This window comes from Archocentrus centrarchus, chromosome 14 (assembly GCF_007364275.1).
Source record: "Archocentrus centrarchus isolate MPI-CPG fArcCen1 chromosome 14, fArcCen1, whole genome shotgun sequence".
Classification (NCBI taxonomy): domain Eukaryota; kingdom Metazoa; phylum Chordata; class Actinopteri; order Cichliformes; family Cichlidae; genus Archocentrus; species Archocentrus centrarchus.
In genome coordinates, this window is record NC_044359.1 from 4,116,087 (window position 1) to 4,136,957 (window position 20,871).

At 43.9% G+C, this 20,871-nt stretch overlaps 3 non-coding genes across 3 annotated transcripts; all 3 read right to left on the reverse strand.

Moving 5' to 3' along the window:
• Nucleotides 1-5,131: 5,131 nt before the first annotated feature.
• On the reverse strand, nt 5,132-5,203 carry trnaa-cgc (transfer RNA alanine (anticodon CGC)). The gene has a single exon. It is a non-coding gene; the product is annotated as a tRNA-Ala (tRNA).
• A 6,700-nt stretch (nt 5,204-11,903) lies between these two features.
• Nucleotides 11,904-11,975, reverse strand: trnaa-cgc (transfer RNA alanine (anticodon CGC)). The gene has a single exon. It is a non-coding gene; the product is annotated as a tRNA-Ala (tRNA).
• A 6,701-nt stretch (nt 11,976-18,676) lies between these two features.
• Nucleotides 18,677-18,748, reverse strand: trnaa-cgc (transfer RNA alanine (anticodon CGC)). The gene has a single exon. It is a non-coding gene; the product is annotated as a tRNA-Ala (tRNA).
• Nucleotides 18,749-20,871: the final 2,123 nt, after the last annotated feature.

Below are 20,871 nucleotides of genomic sequence, written 5' to 3' on the forward strand. Positions count from 1 at the left end.
AATATTAGAGATTTCAACATTTTGACAGCAATGATCAGAGCCACGATGATTTCCACACAGTACCTTTGGACTGCAGCTTCAGCTGGTCGATCTCAGCCTTCTGTCTCTCCACTTCTTTCAGCTTTGGTGCCTGCTCTGAAATAAATGAAAAATAAACCTTTTATTTCCCTGCATCATCAATTTCTCTGAAGACCAATATTTCTGCCAAAAAAATGTTCAATTTGAAAAGAAAACACATGGGGCAGCACGGTGGCGTGGTGTTAGCACTGTTGCCTCACAGCTAGAAGGTCTGGGTTTGAATCCACCTTAGCCCGGGCCTTTCTGTGTGGAGTTTGCATGTTCTCCCTGTGTCTGTGTGGGTTTTCTCTGGTTTCCTCCCACAGTCCAGAAATGTGGGGTTAGCTTAATTGGTGATTCTAAATTGGCCGTAGGTGTGAATATGAGTGTGCGTGGTTGTCTGTCTCTGTGTTAGCCCTGTGACAGGCCCCCCTGCGACCCTGAACAGGATAAGTGGAAGGAAATGGATGGATGGAAGAAAACACATAACCATGAAGTGACATTGAGAGCTCTGTAACACAACTGTGGGTCACATAAAGGTTTACTGCTTCTTCTCTCACTACCTGACATAATACTGTACCTTGATTCTCTTTTTCCAGGTATGCCATCTTCACTTTCTGTTCAGCCAATGAGGCGGTCAGCTCTCTCAGCACAGCATGGATGTCCTGTAAACAGGGTTGCTGGTTTAAAATCTGCTGCTCAGGAAGTTTATAATCTGCCTCTGATTTGTGGGTATCTGTGTCCTCTGAAAACCTGAGTGAGTTTTATATGCAAGATGAAAGGGGAGGTAACTGTATCACTGGTTTCAGTAACACTATGTCTATAACTGAGAGCAAAAGTAATTTTAGTAAATTAATGACCAATATAATCTTTAGGACTTCACAATAGGCTACAAGGAGAACAAGTAACAATGACAGTAAAACAGGTCAACACATGAGGGGATCCCATTGTAGAAGAAACATTGTTAATTTGGAAAGAAGTTGTTAACAAACTGGCGAAATATAGCTGTAAGTGGCGATAACAGCCCCACCCACTCAGTGCTGGTGTCAAATTTAACTCATCTTTGCCAAAAGTTTAAATTTTAGCCCTTTAAATAGCTGCAACATGTGAAATACTGCAATGGCTGTATTGGCTACCCATAAGAATAAAATAGGAAATTTTTGTCATCACTATCACAACAGCATGAAAAATATGGCAGGGGTGTGACTTTATTTTGGGACATTGCCATGGCAACATCTTAAAAAATATGATAGGGGTGTCACTGACTTTTTCAATCAGGATGACATACACAATGTTGCTACCAAATTTCATACAATTCTGAGAAACAAAATTTTTTGACCTCCATACAAATTTTTGTTTGCTTCTCTAGAAGCAAATGTGCCAAAAGCCACAATTCCCCGATTATGGAGTCAGGATTGGTGAGTACAAAAGTTATTAAAATCTGAGGCAAATAAGACAAAGCATGTGCAAACGATTGCAGAAAACGCTTTGCTTTGAGACACAAAAATGAATGCAAAATTTGGTGCGTTGCTATGGCGACACCATTTAATATTCTATAAAACCTTCAACAACTCTGGATTCCGCACTTGTCTCAATGATCCTGACCACTTTTGGTGTCACTTGGTTCAACGCCCTGTGACGAGTTTGTTCAAATATGAGGTGTGTAAAAAACGCTGACATAGCACTTTCAAAATTTCAAACCAAGATGGCCGACTTCCTGGTATCGCCACTAAAGTATTTTTGTTCATCTTCACAAGATCTCTGTGTGTGCTGAATTTTGTGGTTCTATGACTAAAATGATGTTGCAGTTAGAGAACATGAAAAATGAGTTCAGTGTCACTATCTGAACGCTGTTTGTTGAACCAATTTCATCTGAAGTGGGAGTTTTACTTGCTTCATCTGAAGACTGTCAGTAATGGTAAATGGACTGGTTCTTGTACAGCACTTTTCAAAGCACTTCATACAGCAAGTCACATTCAGCCATTTACATGAGCACTTTTTTCTAGACTGTTGAAAAAAACCCAACAGTCAAAACGACCCCCTATGAGCAGCACTTGGTGACAGTGGGAAGGAAAAACTCCCTTTTAACAGGAAGAAACCTCCAGCAGAACCAGGCTCAGGGAGGGGGGGGGGGGGGGTCATCTGCTGAGGGGGGAGAGAGACAGAGATTAATAATAACTAATGATTAAATGCAGAGTGGAGTATAAACAGAGTAAAAGAGGTGAATGAAAGAAACACTCAATGCATCATGGGAACCTTCCCAGCTTCCTAGGCCTATAGCAGCATAACTAAGGGAGGGTTCAGGGTCACCTGATCCAGCTCTAACTATAAGCTTTATCAAGATAGAAAGTTTTAGGCCCAATCTTATTGCTGGATAATAAGATGGACGAGCTGGGGGCTTATAAAACATCAGAGGGAGTATCAGGAGTGCAGTGTGTTATAGTCCCAGAGACGTGGCTGCACCCAGACCACAGTGCCACAGTACCCACTTTTTCACTGTTCACGCCAACACAGACGCTAAGCTGAGCAGTAAGAAGAAAGGTGGAGAGACTGCAGAATGAAAGGTGGTGCAATCCAGGAAATGCTGCCGTGAAGTATCGTCTCTGTTCACCTAACATTGAACTGTGCATCTATATTATTTACTGTGTGAATTCTCCTCCGCTATTGATTGGTGTTTACATACCACCATCAGCTGATGGTGCAGCAGCATGTGACATCATACACGCGACTGTCGCTGACCTACAGTGTAAACACCCAGAAGCTTTCATCACCATCACTGGTGATTTTGACCATGTTAGTCTGGACTCCGCTCTGCCAACCTTTCAGCAGTTCGTGGACTGTAAAACACGGGAGAATAAAACTCTGGACTTTCTGTATGCAAACACCCAGGATGCATACAAAGCCACTGCCCTTCTCTCACTAGGTAGATCAGACCATAACCTGGTCCTGTTAATACCTCAGTATGTTCCTGAAGTTCAAAGACTTCCTGTTGCCACCAAGTATGTGAGGAGGTGGACTCAGGAGGCCAGCGAGTCCCTGTAGGACTGCTTTGACACCACAGACTGGGACATGTTCTGTTATCCAGAAAGGGATGACATCAACTACATCACTGATTATATAAATTTGTGTGAGGAGGCCATCATCCCAACCAGAACAACGCACTGGTTTCCCAACAACAAGCCCTGCATTTGCAGTGACCTGAAGGCCTTACTGAATGAGAAGAAAAGGGTCTTCAGGTCTGGGAACAGGGACGAGTTGAGAAGGATACAGTGTGAACTGAAGGCGGGGCTGAGAAGGTGTAAAGATGTATACAGGGATAAGCTGGAGCCTCAACTCCAGCTAAATAACACCAAAGAAGTGTGGAGGGGGATGAAGCTTTCTTCTTTTTATAAGGGAGGGGGGCTGATCACAGGCCTCCATCCAAGAGATCAGCAACAGCAGGGGGGCAATCAGGACAGAGCCAATGAGCTGAATCAGTTTTTCAACAGGTTCAGTACTGGACCAGCTGTTGCCCGTCCTCACACAGCACCAGTCCTGACACCTCCTCAGCCTGCTGTGTGACTGCTGGATAGGTGAGGAGACAGCTGGAACGACTGCACCAAGGCAAAGTTGTAGGGCCTGATTACATCAGTCCCAGGGTCCTGAAGTCCTGTGCTACCCAGCTATCTGGCATCCTGCGGTATCTTTTCAACCTGAGTCTGCTGCAGGAAAAATGTACCAGTGCTCTGGAAGACATAATGTTTAATGCCAGTACCAAAGAAAGCTGCGTCTTCTGGCCTTAATGATTTCAGACCAGTGGCCTTGACGTCACCTGTCATGAAGGTGCTGGAGAGAGAGAGAGAGAGAGAGAGAGAGAGAGAGAGAGAGACTGGTTCTGGCCCGGCTTAGCTTGCAGGTAAAACATGCTCTCAGTCCTCTTCAGTTTGTTTATCTGCCTCTTTGTGGGGGTGGATCATGCAGTTTTGTACCTGTTGCAGTGTGCTCACTCTCACCTGGATGGTATTGGTGGCATGGTGAGAATCATGTTCTTTAACTTTTCTAGTGCCTTTAAAACTATCCAACCACCTCTGCTGAGTGAGAAGCTGCTCAGGGTGGTGTCACCATGTTTGTACAGCTGGGGCGAACCCTGTCTGATGCAATGGATAGCAATACTGGGACACCACAGGGGACAGTTCTATCTCCATTCCTGTTTGTACACCTCTGATTTCCCAGTACAACAGTGAAACATGCCACCTGCAGAAGTTCTCTGATGGCACTGCAGTGGTTGGGGTTAGTAAGTGTGGGCAGGAGTCGGACTACAGGGAGCTGGTGAGAAGCTCTGTGGAGTGGTCAAGCAGAAATCACCTCCTTCTCAATGTCAGCAAGACAAAAGAGATGTTGGTTGACTTCTGGAGGAATAAAACTGAAACTAAGCTCATTAATATCTTGGGAGAGGACGTGGAAACGGTGGAAGGCTACAGGTACCTAGGCGTTCACCTGAATAATAGACTGGACTGGAGGACCAACAGTGACCTGGGACTACCCAGGGTTGAGACCAGGAAGCAGAGTTGCAGTCTTACACGCCTCTCTGCAGCTTCTCTCCTCCTGCCATCCCCCATAAACCCCATCCCCACAGAGTCGGTGCCTGCTCCCAGACCACCAAAAAACAAAGCTAAAATCAGCAGAGAACTATTTAAGCATAAAAATTCAAAAACAATAAATAATATAGTTTCAACTGCACCAAAGAATAAAACAATTAAATGTGGATTATTAAACATTAGGGCTCTTTCTTCCAAGTCCCTGTTAGCAAATGATTTAATAATTTAGAAGAAGAAGAAAGAGCTTTATTTGTCACATACATATACATGCAGTGAGATTCATTCTCTGCATTTAACCCATCACACACATGGAGTATGTAGTACACTCAGCACAGCATGGAGCAGGGGGCAGCCAAGGGGCGCCCGGGGAGCAACCTGTGGGGGTGGGCTTGTTCAGGGACCCACAGTGATGCCAGCCTGAGGATTTGAACCAGGGTCCTCTCAGTGATGAATCCTCTTCTTCTCCCCTAGGCCACCACTCACCTATAAGTAACAACTGGAGATGCCGGGGATTGAACCTGGGACCGCATACATGCGAAGCATGCGCTCTACCACTGAGCTACATCCCCTTGATCAACATATTGATTTATTCTGCCTTACAGAAACCTGGTTACAGCAGGATGAATATGTTAGTTTAAATGAATCAACACCCCTGAGTCACAGTAACTGTCAGAATGCTCGAAGCACAGGTCGAGGAGGAGGATTAGCTGCAATCTTCAATTCCAGCTTATTAATTAATCAAAGGCCTGGGTTCGATTCCACCTTGGCCCGGGCCCCTCCCTCCCTCTCTGTGTGGAGTTTGCATGTTCTCCCCATGTCTGCGTGGGTTTCCTCCGGGTACTCCGGTTTCCTCCCACAGTCCAAAGACATGCACTTACTGAGGTTAGGTTAATTGGAAACTCTAAATTGCCCATAGGTGTGAATGTGAGTGTGGATGTTGTCTGTCTCTCTGTGTTGGCCCTGCGACAAGCTGGCAACCCATACAGGGTGTACCCTGTCTCTTGCCCTATGTCAGCTGGGATAGGCTCCAGCCCCCCCCGCGACCCTGAACAGGATAAGTGGAAGTGAATGGATGGATGGATAATTAATCAGAGACCCAGACAAAGTTTTCATTCTTTTGAAAGCCTGACTCTTAGTCTTGTCCATCCTAATTGGGAAAATCAAAAACCTGTTTTATTTGTTATTGTCTATCGTCCACCTGGTCCTTACTCAGAGTTTCTGTCTGATTTCTCAGTGTTTTTATCTGATTTAGTGCTCAGTTCAGATAAAATCATTATAGTGGGTGATTTTAACATCCATGTAGATGCTGAGAATGACAGCCTCAACACTGCATTTAATCTATTGTTAGATTCAATTGGCTTCTCTCAAAATGTAAAGGAGCCCACCCACCACTTTAATCATACTCTGGATCTTGTCCTGACATATGGCATAGAAACTGAAGACTTAACAGTATTCCCTGAAAGCCCCCTCCTGTCTGATCATTTCTTAGTAACATTTACATTTACTTTAATGGATTACACAGCAGTGGGGAATAAGTTTTATTACAGTAGAAGTCTTTCTGAAAGTGCTGTAACTAAGTTTATTCCTTCATTATTATGCTCTTCAGTGCCAACACAGTGCAGAGCAGCTACCTAAACTCTGCTCCCAGTGAGGTCGATTATCTCGTTAATAGTTTTTTTTTTAACCCTTTCATGTCTGCCAGTTTTCGCAATTGGAATAATGATCCAAATGCACTGGTGTACCAAACATATTTGCTTTTACAAGAACAGCTCTATAAGCTTTCTACAGGCTACTCTTGTTAATATTTGTATTTTCAATTTTATTTTATTTATTTATGCCAGGCCTGAAAGGTAGGAAGGGGTAAGAAAAAAAGTGATAAAGAGAAAGATAAAACAAAGCAAAAAAAAAACAAAACAAAGGGGAGAAAAAAAAATGTCATCCCCTAGAAACACATGGATAATGGGAAGAATAATCCAAACCATCCCAGACTCAGTGCAACAGTACTCCGAGTGAAGGTGCAGACCAAACAGCACCTTAGAGAGACCTATAAATAAGCTGTGCTTACTACAAGAAGCAGTGTGAGCACAAGGAAACAGAATGAAGACACATAAAGAGGGATTGATGACTCTAATATTGTTCATCTGCTTAGAGTATTTTTGTAGATTGATGGCTCTTTATTATGTGAGTTTGTTTAATGGTTTAACCTGTTTAACCATTAGGGGCCAGATGTGTAAGAGCCACTTTATAAGAAGTTTAATCTGAAGTTTGGATAAAGTTTATTACTCATTTCTAGCTCTTGAATAATTAAAACATGATGCATAAAAATTGATGAATGTGTATTTGACTGATTGTTAATGCTGCTGCTTTTAATGTAACAAGTGACGTCAGGTGAGAGGAAGGAACGGAGGGCTACATTAGGCATTCAAGCATACAGTTTTTCTATGACTATGTTGTGATTGTTCCAAAATAAACATCTGAAGTCTAAACGACTTCTACTGTCATACGCATCAGGATTAAGTTACTGTGCTAGCAGCCCAGAAGTGTCATAGCTTGTTGTGTGGAAGGCAGGATTGGACCCCAGGATGCAGCCTCAGACAGAACAGAACTTAAAGGTGGTTTATTAGGAAAACACAAGAAACCATAAACTCAGCTAAACTGGAGCTGGACGGGTGCCATAGTGATGAGTGTGTGAAACTGAAGCTTCGATACGTGCTTCGAACCCTGGGCTTACAACTCCATGGAAGCTTCGAAACTTGCTTCAGAGCGAAACAAAATCAGGTGACATATGACGTCCGAAGAGGCAACTGCTTCGTTCTCGGAATGAATCAGCTGACTGGTTCAGGTGATTCAGTGGTTACGAGTGAAGGAGGGCGAGACAGTCAGCAGGTTCATACTCGCACAGTTTTAGCGTTGTTATAACAACAGTTACTGCTGAGTTATGAATGAAAGACAACCTTTGCTGGCTCGTCCTTTCAACGTGATGACGACGCTGTCATATCAAGATTAACGCAAAAGCAGTAGTTAAACAAGCACAGCCAGTTAATGCCATGTTTTCCCAGCACTCTGCTCAATAACACAACACACATTCATCCATCTTTATTTGTAAATAGAACCTGATATCATGATATTTGGTCATAACGTGTGCGCCTCAAACAATGCAAAGATGCTTCAGATCAGGGGTAGGGAACTCCAGGCCTCGAGAGCCGGTGTCCTGCAGGTTTTAGATGTGTCCCTGATCCAGCACACCTGACTCAAATGACTGAATTACCTCCTCAGTATGCAGTCAAGTTCTCCAGAGTCCTGCTAATGACTTCTATATGTGATTCAGGTGTGCTGGGGAACACACCTGTGCACAGGGAACACAAGACTGTCAAAATAAAACAGGAAGTAACTAAACAAGGTACACGCAGACTAGACACGGGGGACTGGCACACACAAAACTAAACAGGGAGCACGGCACAGGGAAACAGACAGAGACTCAGACATGGGACAGAAAAGCAGACTAGTCACAACACTGGGAATAAAACTTAATATGAAAACACAGAAGGTCAGAGTTAAGACATAAGGACAAAACAGACACCAGAACACAGATGCAGGGAAAAAGGAACAAGAAAACCATAAATGATAACAAAGCCAGAACTAAGAACAATGAAAACCAAAACAAACTAGGAAATAACAAAACTTAGTGAAAACAGAAATAAATACAAAATGCTGGGCAGGCGGCCCAGGACCATGACAAGAAGTGGTATGGAAAAGAGTGCAGAAACGCCACGTCACTGATTTACATATGAAAAAGAAGGATTTAAAAGCATCATATGTGCCCTTTAAACCACAAGATTCAACGTATGCACACTGAAGAACATAATTTGCTAGTAAAATATTATGGAAGTCACCTCTCCTCAATGACAGATAAACTATTCAGTCAGTCACAAACATTGGTTAAAGTGTGTGTTATGGTTTCCTGTAACTGTCACCTCTTCTTTAAAATGATGTTGCAGTTAGAGAACATGAAAAATGAGTTCAGTGTCACTATCTGAACGCTGTTTGTTGAACCAATTTCATCTGAAGTGGGAGTTTTACTTGCTTCATCTGAAGACTGTCAGTAATGGTAAATGGACTGGTTCTTGTACAGCACTTTTCAAAGCACTTCATACAGCAAGTCACATTCAGCCATTTACATGAGCACTTTTTTCTAGACTGTTGAAAAAAACCCAACAGTCAAAACGACCCCCTATGAGCAGCACTTGGTGACAGTGGGAAGGAAAAACTCCCTTTTAACAGGAAGAAACCTCCAGCAGAACCAGGCTCAGGGAGGGGGGGGGGGGGGGGGGTCATCTGCTGAGGGGGGAGAGAGACAGAGATTAATAATAACTAATGATTAAATGCAGAGTGGAGTATAAACAGAGTAAAAGAGGTGAATGAAAGAAACACTCAATGCATCATGGGAACCTTCCCAGCTTCCTAGGCCTATAGCAGCATAACTAAGGGAGGGTTCAGGGTCACCTGATCCAGCTCTAACTATAAGCTTTATCAAGATAGAAAGTTTTAGGCCCAATCTTATTGCTGGATAATAAGATGGACGAGCTGGGGGCTTATAAAACATCAGAGGGAGTATCAGGAGTGCAGTGTGTTATAGTCCCAGAGACGTGGCTGCACCCAGACCACAGTGCCACAGTACCCACTTTTTCACTGTTCACGCCCACACAGACGCTAAGCTGAGCAGTAAGAAGAAAGGTGGAGAGACTGCAGAATGAAAGGTGGTGCAATCCAGGAAATGCTGCCGTGAAGTATCGTCTCTGTTCACCTAACATTGAACTGTGCATCTATATTATTTACTGTGTGAATTCTCCTCCGCTATTGATTGGTGTTTACATACCACCATCAGCTGATGGTGCAGCAGCATGTGACATCATACACGCGACTGTCGCTGACCTACAGTGTAAACACCCAGAAGCTTTCATCACCATCACTGGTGATTTTGACCATGTTAGTCTGGACTCCGCTCTGCCAACCTTTCAGCAGTTCGTGGACTGTAAAACACGGGAGAATAAAACTCTGGACTTTCTGTATGCAAACACCCAGGATGCATACAAAGCCACTGCCCTTCTCTCACTAGGTAGATCAGACCATAACCTGGTCCTGTTAATACCTCAGTATGTTCCTGAAGTTCAAAGACTTCCTGTTGCCACCAAGTATGTGAGGAGGTGGACTCAGGAGGCCAGCGAGTCCCTGTAGGACTGCTTTGACGCCACAGACTGGGACATGTTCTGTTATCCAGAAAGGGATGACATCAACTACATCACTGATTATATAAATTTGTGTGAGGAGGCCATCATCCCAACCAGAACAACGCACTGGTTTCCCAACAACAAGCCCTGCATTTGCAGTGACCTGAAGGCCTTACTGAATGAGAAGAAAAGGGTCTTCAGGTCTGGGAACAGGGACGAGTTGAGAAGGATACAGTGTGAACTGAAGGCGGGGCTGAGAAGGTGTAAAGATGTATACAGGGATAAGCTGGAGCCTCAACTCCAGCTAAATAACACCAAAGAAGTGTGGAGGGGGATGAAGCTTTCTTCTTTTTATAAGGGAGGGGGGCTGATCACAGGCCTCCATCCAAGAGATCAGCAACAGCAGGGGGGCAATCAGGACAGAGCCAATGAGCTGAATCAGTTTTTCAACAGGTTCAGTACTGGACCAGCTGTTGCCCCTCCTCACACAGCACCAGTCCTGACACCTCCTCAGCCTGCTGTGTGACTGCTGGATAGGTGAGGAGACAGCTGGAACGACTGCACCAAGGCAAAGTTGTAGGGCCTGATTACATCAGTCCCAGGGTCCTGAAGTCCTGTGCTACCCAGCTATCTGGCATCCTGCGGTATCTTTTCAACCTGAGTCTGCTGCAGGAAAAATGTACCAGTGCTCTGGAAGACATAATGTTTAATGCCAGTACCAAAGAAAGCTGCGTCTTCTGGCCTTAATGATTTCAGACCAGTGGCCTTGACGTCACCTGTCATGAAGGTGCTGGAGAGAGAGAGAGAGAGAGAGAGAGAGAGAGAGAGAGAGAGACTGGTTCTGGCCCGGCTTAGCTTGCAGGTAAAACATGCTCTCAGTCCTCTTCAGTTTGTTTATCTGCCTCTTTGTGGGGGTGGATCATGCAGTTTTGTACCTGTTGCAGTGTGCTCACTCTCACCTGGATGGTATTGGTGGCATGGTGAGAATCATGTTCTTTAACTTTTCTAGTGCCTTTAAAACTATCCAACCACCTCTGCTGAGTGAGAAGCTGCTCAGGGTGGTGTCACCATGTTTGTACAGCTGGGGCGAACCCTGTCTGATGCAATGGATAGCAATACTGGGACACCACAGGGGACAGTTCTATCTCCATTCCTGTTTGTACACCTCTGATTTCCCAGTACAACAGTGAAACATGCCACCTGCAGAAGTTCTCTGATGGCACTGCAGTGGTTGGGGTTAGTAAGTGTGGGCAGGAGTCGGACTACAGGGAGCTGGTGAGAAGCTCTGTGGAGTGGTCAAGCAGAAATCACCTCCTTCTCAATGTCAGCAAGACAAAAGAGATGTTGGTTGACTTCTGGAGGAATAAAACTGAAACTAAGCTCATTAATATCTTGGGAGAGGACGTGGAAACGGTGGAAGGCTACAGGTACCTAGGCGTTCACCTGAATAATAGACTGGACTGGAGGACCAACAGTGACCTGGGACTACCCAGGGTTGAGACCAGGAAGCAGAGTTGCAGTCTTACACGCCTCTCTGCAGCTTCTCTCCTCCTGCCATCCCCCATAAACCCCATCCCCACAGAGTCGGTGCCTGCTCCCAGACCACCAAAAAACAAAGCTAAAATCAGCAGAGAACTATTTAAGCATAAAAATTCAAAAACAATAAATAATATAGTTTCAACTGCACCAAAGAATAAAACAATTAAATGTGGATTATTAAACATTAGGGCTCTTTCTTCCAAGTCCCTGTTAGCAAATGATTTAATAATTTAGAAGAAGAAGAAAGAGCTTTATTTGTCACATACATATACATGCAGTGAGATTCATTCTCTGCATTTAACCCATCACACACATGGAGTATGTAGTACACTCAGCACAGCATGGAGCAGGGGGCAGCCAAGGGGCGCCCGGGGAGCAACCTGTGGGGGTGGGCTTGTTCAGGGACCCACAGTGATGCCAGCCTGAGGATTTGAACCAGGGTCCTCTCAGTGATGAATCCTCTTCTTCTCCCCTAGGCCACCACTCACCTATAAGTAACAACTGGAGATGCCGGGGATTGAACCTGGGACCGCATACATGCGAAGCATGCGCTCTACCACTGAGCTACATCCCCTTGATCAACATATTGATTTATTCTGCCTTACAGAAACCTGGTTACAGCAGGATGAATATGTTAGTTTAAATGAATCAACACCCCTGAGTCACAGTAACTGTCAGAATGCTCGAAGCACAGGTCGAGGAGGAGGATTAGCTGCAATCTTCAATTCCAGCTTATTAATTAATCAAAGGCCTGGGTTCGATTCCACCTTGGCCCGGGCCCCTCCCTCCCTCTCTGTGTGGAGTTTGCATGTTCTCCCCATGTCTGCGTGGGTTTCCTCCGGGTACTCCGGTTTCCTCCCACAGTCCAAAGACATGCACTTACTGAGGTTAGGTTAATTGGAAACTCTAAATTGCCCATAGGTGTGAATGTGAGTGTGGATGTTGTCTGTCTCTCTGTGTTGGCCCTGCGACAAGCTGGCAACCCATACAGGGTGTACCCTGTCTCTTGCCCTATGTCAGCTGGGATAGGCTCCAGCCCCCCCCCGCGACCCTGAACAGGATAAGTGGAAGTGAATGGATGGATGGATAATTAATCAGAGACCCAGACAAAGTTTTCATTCTTTTGAAAGCCTGACTCTTAGTCTTGTCCATCCTAATTGGGAAAATCAAAAACCTGTTTTATTTGTTATTGTCTATCGTCCACCTGGTCCTTACTCAGAGTTTCTGTCTGATTTCTCAGTGTTTTTATCTGATTTAGTGCTCAGTTCAGATAAAATCATTATAGTGGGTGATTTTAACATCCATGTAGATGCTGAGAATGACAGCCTCAACACTGCATTTAATCTATTGTTAGATTCAATTGGCTTCTCTCAAAATGTAAAGGAGCCCACCCACCACTTTAATCATACTCTGGATCTTGTCCTGACATATGGCATAGAAACTGAAGACTTAACAGTATTCCCTGAAAGCCCCCTCCTGTCTGATCATTTCTTAGTAACATTTACATTTACTTTAATGGATTACACAGCAGTGGGGAATAAGTTTTATTACAGTAGAAGTCTTTCTGAAAGTGCTGTAACTAAGTTTATTCCTTCATTATTATGCTCTTCAGTGCCAACACAGTGCAGAGCAGCTACCTAAACTCTGCTCCCAGTGAGGTCGATTATCTCGTTAATAGTTTTTTTTTTAACCCTTTCATGTCTGCCAGTTTTCGCAATTGGATTAATGATCCAAATGCACTGGTGTACCAAACATATTTGCTTTTACAAGAACAGCTCTATAAGCTTTCTACAGGCTACTCTTGTTAATATTTGTATTTTCAATTTTATTTTATTTATTAATGCCAGGCCTGAAAGGTAGGAAGGGGTAAGAAAAAAAGTGATAAAGAGAAACATAAAACAAAGCAAAAAAAAAACAAAACAAAGGGGAGAAAAAAAAATGTCATCCCCTAGAAACACATGGATAATGGGAAGAATAATCCAAACCATCCCAGACTCAGTGCAACAGTACTCCGAGTGAAGGTGCAGACCAAACAGCACCTTAGAGAGACCTATAAATAAGCTGTGCTTACTACAAGAAGCAGTGTGAGCACAAGGAAACAGAATGAAGACACATAAAGAGGGATTGATGACTCTAATATTGTTCATCTGCTTAGAGTATTTTTGTAGATTGATGGCTCTTTATTATGTGAGTTTGTTTAATGGTTTAACCTGTTTAACCATTAGGGGCCAGATGTGTAAGAGCCACTTTATAAGAAGTTTAATCTGAAGTTTGGATAAAGTTTATTACTCATTTCTAGCTCTTGAATAATTAAAACATGATGCATAAAAATTGATGAATGTGTATTTGACTGATTGTTAATGCTGCTGCTTTTAATGTAACAAGTGACGTCAGGTGAGAGGAAGGAACGGAGGGCTACATTAGGCATTCAAGCATACAGTTTTTCTATGACTATGTTGTGATTGTTCCAAAATAAACATCTGAAGTCTAAACGACTTCTACTGTCATACGCATCAGGATTAAGTTACTGTGCTAGCAGCCCAGAAGTGTCATAGCTTGTTGTGTGGAAGGCAGGATTGGACCCCAGGATGCAGCCTCAGACAGAACAGAACTTAAAGGTGGTTTATTAGGAAAACACAAGAAACCATAAACTCAGCTAAACTGGAGCTGGACGGGTGCCATAGTGATGAGTGTGTGAAACTGAAGCTTCGATACGTGCTTCGAACCCTGGGCTTACAACTCCATAGAAGCTTCGAAACTTGCTTCAGAGCGAAACAAAATCAGGTGACATATGACGTCCGAAGAGGCAACTGCTTCGTTCTCGGAATGAATCAGCTGACTGGTTCAGGTGATTCAGTGGTTACGAGTGAAGGAGGGCGAGACAGTCAGCAGGTTCATACTCGCACAGTTTTAGCGTTGTTATAACAACAGTTACTGCTGAGTTATGAATGAAAGACAACCTTTGCTGGCTCGTCCTTTCAACGTGATGACGACGCTGTCATATCAAGATTAACGCAAAAGCAGTAGTTAAACAAGCACAGCCAGTTAATGCCATGTTTTCCCAGCACTCTGCTCAATAACACAACACACATTCATCCATCTTTATTTGTAAATAGAACCTGATATCATGATATTTGGTCATAACGTGTGCGCCTCAAACAATGCAAAGATGCTTCAGATCAGGGGTAGGGAACTCCAGGCCTCGAGAGCCGGTGTCCTGCAGGTTTTAGATGTGTCCCTGATCCAGCACACCTGACTCAAATGACTGAATTACCTCCTCAGTATGCAGTCAAGTTCTCCAGAGTCCTGCTAATGACTTCTATATGTGATTCAGGTGTGCTGGGGAACACACCTGTGCACAGGGAACACAAGACTGTCAAAATAAAACAGGAAGTAACTAAACAAGGTACACGCAGACTAGACACGGGGGACTGGCACACACAAAACTAAACAGGGAGCACGGCACAGGGAAACAGACAGAGACTCAGACATGGGACAGAAAAGCAGACTAGTCACAACACTGGGAATAAAACTTAATATGAAAACACAGAAGGTCAGAGTTAAGACATAAGGACAAAACAGACACCAGAACACAGATGCAGGGAAAAAGGAACAAGAAAACCATAAATGATAACAAAGCCAGAACTAAGAACAATGAAAACCAAAACAAACTAGGAAATAACAAAACTTAGTGAAAACAGAAATAAATACAAAATGCTGGGCAGGCGGCCCAGGACCATGACAAGAAGTGGTATGGAAAAGAGTGCAGAAACGCCACGTCACTGATTTACATATGAAAAAGAAGGATTTAAAAGCATCATATGTGCCCTTTAAACCACAAGATTCAACGTATGCACACTGAAGAACATAATTTGCTAGTAAAATATTATGGAAGTCACCTCTCCTCAATGACAGATAAACTATTCAGTCAGTCACAAACATTGGTTAAAGTGTGTGTTATGGTTTCCTGTAACTGTCACCTCTTCTTTAAAATGATGTTGCAGTTAGAGAACATGAAAAATGAGTTCAGTGTCACTATCTGAACGCTGTTTGTTGAACCAATTTCATCTGAAGTGGGAGTTTTACTTGCTTCATCTGAAGACTGTCAGTAATGGTAAATGGACTGGTTCTTGTACAGCACTTTTCAAAGCACTTCATACAGCAAGTCACATTCAGCCATTTACATGAGCACTTTTTTCTAGACTGTTGAAAAAAACCCAACAGTCAAAACGACCCCCTATGAGCAGCACTTGGTGACAGTGGGAAGGAAAAACTCCCTTTTAACTGGAAGAAACCTCCAGCAGAACCAGGCTCAGGGAGGGGGGGGGGGGGGGGGGTCATCTGCTGAGGGGGGAGAGAGACAGAGATTAATAATAACTAATGATTAAATGCAGAGTGGAGTATAAACAGAGTAAAAGAGGTGAATGAAAGAAACACTCAATGCATCATGGGAACCTTCCCAGCTTCCTAGGCCTATAGCAGCATAACTAAGGGAGGGTTCAGGGTCACCTGATCCAGCTCTAACTATAAGCTTTATCAAGATAGAAAGTTTTAGGCCCAATCTTATTGCTGGATAATAAGATGGACGAGCTGGGGGCTTATAAAACATCAGAGGGAGTATCAGGAGTGCAGTGTGTTATAGTCCCAGAGACGTGGCTGCACCCAGACCACAGTGCCACAGTACCCACTTTTTCACTGTTCACGCCAACACAGACGCTAAGCTGAGCAGTAAGAAGAAAGGTGGAGAGACTGCAGAATGAAAGGTGGTGCAATCCAGGAAATGCTGCCGTGAAGTATCGTCTCTGTTCACCTAACATTGAACTGTGCATCTATATTATTTACTGTGTGAATTCTCCTCCGCTATTGATTGGTGTTTACATACCACCATCAGCTGATGGTGCAGCAGCATGTGACATCATACACGCGACTGTCGCTGACCTACAGTGTAAACACCCAGAAGCTTTCATCACCATCACTGGTGATTTTGACCATGTTAGTCTGGACTCCGCTCTGCCAACCTTTCAGCAGTTCGTGGACTGTAAAACACGGGAGAATAAAACTCTGGACTTTCTGTATGCAAACACCCAGGATGCATACAAAGCCACTGCCCTTCTCTCACTAGGTAGATCAGACCATAACCTGGTCCTGTTAATACCTCAGTATGTTCCTGAAGTTCAAAGACTTCCTGTTGCCACCAAGTATGTGAGGAGGTGGACTCAGGAGGCCAGCGAGTCCCTGTAGGACTGCTTTGACACCACAGACTGGGACATGTTCTGTTATCCAGAAAGGGATGACATCAACTACATCACTGATTATATAAATTTGTGTGAGGAGGCCATCATCCCAACCAGAACAACGCACTGGTTTCCCAACAACAAGCCCTGCATTTGCAGTGACCTGAAGGCCTTACTGAATGAGAAGAAAAGGGTCTTCAGGTCTGGGAACAGGGACGAGTTGAGAAGGATACAGTGTGAACTGAAGGCGGGGCTGAGAAGGTGTAAAGATGTATACAGGGATAAGCTGGAGCCTCAACTCCAGCTAAATAACACCAAAGAAGTGTGGAGGGGGATGAAGCTTTCTTCTTTTTATAAGGGAGGGGGGCTGATCACAGGCCTCCATCCAAGAGATCAGCAACAGCAGGGGGGCAATCAGGACAGAGCCAATGAGCTGAATCAGTTTTTCAACAGGTTCAGTACTGGACCAGCTGTTGCCCCTCCTCACACAGCACCAGTCCTGACACCTCCTCAGCCTGCTGTGTGACTGCTGGATAGGTGAGGAGACAGCTGGAACGACTGCACCAAGGCAAAGTTGTAGGGCCTGATTACATCAGTCCCAGGGTCCTGAAGTCCTGTGCTACCCAGCTATCTGGCATCCTGCGGTATCTTTTCAACCTGAGTCTGCTGCAGGAAAAATGTACCAGTGCTCTGGAAGACATAATGTTTAATGCCAGTACCAAAGAAAGCTGCGTCTTCTGGCCTTAATGATTTCAGACCAGTGGCCTTGACGTCACCTGTCATGAAGGTGCTGGAGAGAGAGAGAGAGAGAGAGAGAGAGAGAGAGAGAGAGAGACTGGTTCTGGCCCGGCTTAGCTTGCAGGTAAAACATGCTCTCAGTCCTCTTCAGTTTGTTTATCTGCCTCTTTGTGGGGGTGGATCATGCAGTTTTGTACCTGTTGCAGTGTGCTCACTCTCACCTGGATGGTATTGGTGGCATGGTGAGAATCATGTTCTTTAACTTTTCTAGTGCCTTTAAAACTATCCAACCACCTCTGCTGAGTGAGAAGCTGCTCAGGGTGGTGTCACCATGTTTGTACAGCTGGGGCGAACCCTGTCTGATGCAATGGATAGCAATACTGGGACACCACAGGGGACAGTTCTATCTCCATTCCTGTTTGTACACCTCTGATTTCCCAGTACAACAGTGAAACATGCCACCTGCAGAAGTTCTCTGATGGCACTGCAGTGGTTGGGGTTAGTAAGTGTGGGCAGGAGTCGGACTACAGGGAGCTGGTGAGAAGCTCTGTGGAGTGGTCAAGCAGAAATCACCTCCTTCTCAATGTCAGCAAGACAAAAGAGATGTTGGTTGACTTCTGGAGGAATAAAACTGAAACTAAGCTCATTAATATCTTGGGAGAGGACGTGGAAACGGTGGAAGGCTACAGGTACCTAGGCGTTCACCTGAATAATAGACTGGACTGGAGGACCAACAGTGACCTGGGACTACCCAGGGTTGAGACCAGGAAGCAGAGTTGCAGTCTTACACGCCTCTCTGCAGCTTCTCTCCTCCTGCCATCCCCCATAAACCCCATCCCCACAGAGTCGGTGCCTGCTCCCAGACCACCAAAAAACAAAGCTAAAATCAGCAGAGAACTATTTAAGCATAAAAATTCAAAAACAATAAATAATATAGTTTCAACTGCACCAAAGAATAAAACAATTAAATGTGGATTATTAAACATTAGGGCTCTTTCTTCCAAGTCCCTGTTAGCAAATGATTTAATAATTTAGAAGAAGAAGAAAGAGCTTTATTTGTCACATACATATACATGCAGTGAGATTCATTCTCTGCATTTAACCCATCACACACATGGAGTATGTAGTACACACAGCACAGCATGGAGCAGGGGGCAGCCAAGGGGCGCCCGGGGAGCAACCTGTGGGGGTGGGCTTGTTCAGGGACCCACAGTGATGCCAGCCTGAGGATTTGAACCAGGGTCCTCTCAGTGATGAATCCTCTTCTTCTCCCCTAGGCCACCACTCACCTATAAGTAACAACTGGAGATGCCGGGGATTGAACCTGGGACCGCATACATGCGAAGCATGCGCTCTACCACTGAGCTACATCCCCTTGATCAACATATTGATTTATTCTGCCTTACAGAAACCTGGTTACAGCAGGATGAATATGTTAGTTTAAATGAATCAACACCCCTGAGTCACAGTAACTGTCAGAATGCTCGAAGCACAGGTCGAGGAGGAGGATTAGCTGCAATCTTCAATTCCAGCTTATTAATTAATCAAAGGCCTGGGTTCGATTCCACCTTGGCCCGGGCCCCTCCCTCCCTCTCTGTGTGGAGTTTGCATGTTCTCCCCATGTCTGCGTGGGTTTCCTCCGGGTACTCCGGTTTCCTCCCACAGTCCAAAGACATGCACTTACTGAGGTTAGGTTAATTGGAAACTCTAAATTGCCCATAGGTGTGAATGTGAGTGTGGATGTTGTCTGTCTCTCTGTGTTGGCCCTGCGACAAGCTGGCAACCCATACAGGGTGTACCCTGTCTCTTGCCCTATGTCAGCTGGGATAGGCTCCAGCCCCCCCCCCGCGACCCTGAACAGGATAAGTGGAAGTGAATGGATGGATGGATAATTAATCAGAGACCCAGACAAAGTTTTCATTCTTTTGAAAGCCTGACTCTTAGTCTTGTCCATCCTAATTGGGAAAATCAAAAACCTGTTTTATTTGTTATTGTCTATCGTCCACCTGGTCCTTACTCAGAGTTTCTGTCTGATTTCTCAGTGTTTTTATCTGATTTAGTGCTCAGTTCAGATAAAATCATTATAGTGGGTGATTTTAACATCCATGTAGATGCTGAGAATGACAGCCTCAACACTGCATTTAATCTATTGTTAGATTCAATTGGCTTCTCTCAAAATGTAAAGGAGCCCACCCACCACTTTAATCATACTCTGGATCTTGTCCTGACATATGGCATAGAAACTGAAGACTTAACAGTATTCCCTGAAAGCCCCCTCCTGTCTGATCATTTCTTAGTAACATTTACATTTACTTTAATGGATTACACAGCAGTGGGGAATAAGTTTTATTACAGTAGAAGTCTTTCTGAAAGTGCTGTAACTAAGTTTATTCCTTCATTATTATGCTCTTCAGTGCCAACACAGTGCAGAGCAGCTACCTAAACTCTGCTCCCAGTGAGGTCGATTATCTCGTTAATAGTTTTTTTTTTAACCCTTTCATGTCTGCCAGTTTTCGCAATTGGAATAATGATCCAAATGCACTGGTGTACCAAACATATTTGCTTTTACAAGAACAGCTCTATAAGCTTTCTACAGGCTACTCTTGTTAATATTTGTATTTTCAATTTTATATTATTTATTTATGCCAGGCCTGAAAGGTAGGAAGGGGTAATAAAAAAAGTGATAAAGAGAAAGATAAAACAAAGCAAAAAAAAAACAAAACAAAGGGGAGAAAAAAAAATGTCATCCCCTAGAAACACATGGATAATGGGAAGAATAATCCAAACCATCCCAGACTCAGTGCAACAGTACTCCGAGTGAAGGTGCAGACCAAACAGCACCTTAGAGAGACCTATAAATAAGCTGTGCTTACTACAAGAAGCAGTGTGAGCACAAGGAAACAGAATGAAGACACATAAAGAGGGATTGATGACTCTAATATTGTTCATCTGCTTAGAGTATTTTTGTAGATTGATGGCTCTTTATTATGTGAGTTTGTTTAATGGTTTAACCTGTTTAACCATTAGGGGCCAGATGTGTAAGAGCCACTTTATAAGAAGTTTAATCTGAAGTTTGGATAAAGTTTATTACTCATTTCTAGCTCTTGAATAATTAAAACATGATGCATAAAAATTGATGAATGTGTATTTGACTGATTGTTAATGCTGCTGCTTTTAATGTAACAAGTGACGTCAGGTGAGAGGAAGGAACGGAGGGCTACATTAGGCATTCAAGCATACAGTTTTTCTATGACTATGTTGTGATTGTTCCAAAATAAACATCTGAAGTCTAAACGACTTCTACTGTCATACGCATCAGGATTAAGTTACTGTGCTAGCAGCCCAGAAGTGTCATAGCTTGTTGTGTGGAAGGCAGGATTGGACCCCAGGATGCAGCCTCAGACAGAACAGAACTTAAAGGTGGTTTATTAGGAAAACACAAGAAACCATAAACTCAGCTAAACTGGAGCTGGACGGGTGCCATAGTGATGAGTGTGT